Below are 3,285 nucleotides of genomic sequence, written 5' to 3' on the forward strand. Positions count from 1 at the left end.
GAGCTCTTCTGTGCCTATGGAGGGAGGTGCAAGAGCCACCAGTGCAGTGGGCACCACAACTCATCAGGTTTGCGTCCTTTGGGGGTCAGGAACTGCTGAGACTCAGAGGCACAGGGAGGTTCCTTTTAATGGCTAGCATAAAAAAATGTACCATTGATAAAGTTTAGGAAACATCAAAATTTATCCCTCAGGTCTTTGCAATGTCAAATCAGTATCCATCATGCACAAAGGATTTCCATGCAGGAACAGTTTTAGACAATGACATTAGAAAACGTGATTCTATGATAGGTGTAGACACAATTAAGATGTCAACTAATGTGGAATGACCAGAGAACAACTGGAGAAGGAAATTTGGGAGCAATGGGAAGGCCACAGAACCATCTGGTCTAGTGAAGAGACATCCTTAGACATGGCCATTTAAACAGGAGATGTAGAAAACCCCAAATGGGGAGGGACATGAAATAATAGAAAATATAGTGGTAACACAGGTAGAGGGGAAGAGCAGGATTTCTTCTCCTGCCACCAGTACATATCCAGGAAATTTCTGTTTTCTCCTGGTGGGAAAACTTAGACAATTCTTCAAGTACTCAAATGTCCCAACTAATGAGATGTGCTTGAGCACATAAGCATCAGGTCCCCTACTGCCACATGCACTCCTTTCCCAGAAACATCTGCTGTGGCTCATTCCAAAATCAGGAGCAGCATCATCCTGCGATCATCAGGGAGCTGAGGTTGAAAGGGACCTCAGAAAGTCTGCAGCCCAAGCTGTCAGAAACTGCTTCAGATCAAGTGGTTCAAGGCTTGATTTGGTCTGTATTTCTGTTGGGGGTTGGTTCTTTCCCTTTTCCCTCTGTGGAATTTTCCCCATGGTCATGCTAAGATACCTTTTGACTGGGCCCTGGTGGCAAGGGGGAGGGGAGAGAGAGGAGGGAAACCCCGTGAGATTCAAACATCCAGGAGAGGAAGCGGAAGGCTGGGCCTCAGCCCATTTCCCTGTGGAGTTCGGACGAGAAGGACAATCGCCACCTCAGTCCCATCCCTACCATCCCAGTGTCGGGAGCCATCCTCACTGCTGTCGGACCCTGCCCTGCTCCCTTCTCTCTGTAACCTCCCACCATCCAGCACTCTGCTGAGCACCAGAACTCACACCGTGAGTGGAGAGCTCTCTCTCTCCATCTCTCTCTCCCCCTGGGACAGCGCTGCCATCACCCCCAGCCCTCCTGCAGCTCTGCGGGACCCGCCCGCCCCCAGCACCAGGAACTGCAGCTCAGGGAAAAGGTGCCTGCAGCCAGAAAGGGACTGTGACTGAGTTACTGTTCTGTTTGTGGGTAATTTCATAGCTGTTGTTGTTCTTGTTTGTCTTGTTAGATATACTAGTAAAGAACAGTTATTCCTACCCCCATATCTTTGCCTGAGAGCTCCCTTAATTCCAAAATTATAATAATTTGTAGGGAAAAGGGATCACATTTTTCAGTTCAAAGGGTGGCTTCTGCCTTTCTTAGCAAACACCTGTCTTTCAAACCAAGACACTCTGATATTATGGTGTTGGATGTGTTACATTTAATATCTCAGCATTCAATGAGATGGATGCAATCAACCCATAAACCACCTTTTACAATATCTCTCAGTTGCCCTGTCCTTTGTAATAATAACCTCCTGATAGGTATTTTCTAAACATGAAGTGTACCCTTCAAAATCAGTAGGGATGTAGGAACACCAGGTCTACCCCATTGAAGTCAATGAGGATTTAAGGAACCCAGGTCTACCAATTAAAATCAGTGGTGATTTTGCAGGAATTTGGGGCTAAAATGGGAAAATATGGGTAAATTTGGGAGTAATCATGGGCTGACTTCCATTAATTTCTGTTCCAGGATGACAGTGCTGATGCTCTGGAAATCCTGGATACCAATCGTGAGTCCCTGATACCACATCTGTGGACTGTGCAGGAGCTGTGCTTCCAGGTAAGCCCAAAAAATCTCAGTTTTCCTCCCAAAATCTGGAACTTGTGAGCCCAAAACTGGGATTTTTAGCACCAAAAATGTTGGGACATGGGGGTCAGTGTTTTGAAGTCAATGGAAGTTGAGGAACACAAAATCTTCCCATTGAAATCTGTAACAGTTTAGGGACATAAGGTGTACCCATTAAAGTCAATAGGAACTTAGGGATACCAGGTGTACCCAGGCAAAGAAAGGAGGATTTTCAGGACACCAGTTTTAGGGGTCCCAAGGGTTTTGTATGATCCAGGTGCCCACAGGGTACAAAGGTGTAACCAGGTGAGTTTTGGGGCAAGAACGTGGGTTTTGGTGGTAGCCAGGTGATTTTTGGGGAGATATCCAGGTGATGATTCACCCTGATGTGTCTGGAGAACATGATGGCCACGGTTGGTCCTCCTGGTCAACTTGGACACACATGACCCTCAGCAGCAGGGGGGCTGTCAGGGGCACCCCAACATTCAGAGGGCAGCCCAAAACTCCGAGTGAGAGCCCCAGGGGCGGGAGGGAGCCCCAGGTGACCTCAGGAGAGGATGCAGCACAGGTACACTCAGGTGCTTTGGTCTGTGGGGTCTGTGAACATGGTGTTCAGCACCAGCTCCAGATCTCAAGGGGGCAAAGGGGGTACCCTGAAATCTCAGGGGAGCAGCAGGGTCACCCAAATTGATGTGCAGAAAAGCTCTATAATCCACAATGTAAGTTATACATCTGTATTTTATTCAGCGCTGAGGTGCATGGGGGATAGCTCCTCCAAAAATGTGCCCACCTTCAGTGACCTGCACCACTCTTTTTATTCCCTACCAGCTAGGATTGCACAATACACCTAATACATATTCATTTCCTAACACTGCCTGTCCCTGCTTTGTATTAAAATTAGCTCCACGCCGCTTTCCAACTGAGCACTGCTCCTTGTTGTTCGCTCTGGTGGTCGTCCGGGGGTCCTTGGGATGAAGCAAACAATCTTCCTCTCAGTTGAACTCTACACCTCACCTTCTTTGCTCTTGTGTATTAGTCTTTGGTCTCTTTCCAGACCTTGATACCAGTTTTTGCTTGCTCAGGAGTCTAAGGAATCCCCCTTATCTTGAAAAGGCCTCACTCTTCCATCCTGTTTGCACATTCTTGTCCCTCTATCTCAACTTGTAGCCTTACTCTGTCCTCTTGTTCCTGCAAAGACAGGAAATGTTAAGCATTCATAGAATCTCCATAGTACAGTTCATAATTCATAGTCAGGCTCCTTCTACTTAAAGCATCCTCCTATATTTTTACCGTTAAGTCTTTAATTTTAATTCCCCCT

Source organism: Cinclus cinclus, unplaced genomic scaffold, assembly GCF_963662255.1.
Source record: "Cinclus cinclus unplaced genomic scaffold, bCinCin1.1 SCAFFOLD_32, whole genome shotgun sequence".
Classification (NCBI taxonomy): domain Eukaryota; kingdom Metazoa; phylum Chordata; class Aves; order Passeriformes; family Cinclidae; genus Cinclus; species Cinclus cinclus.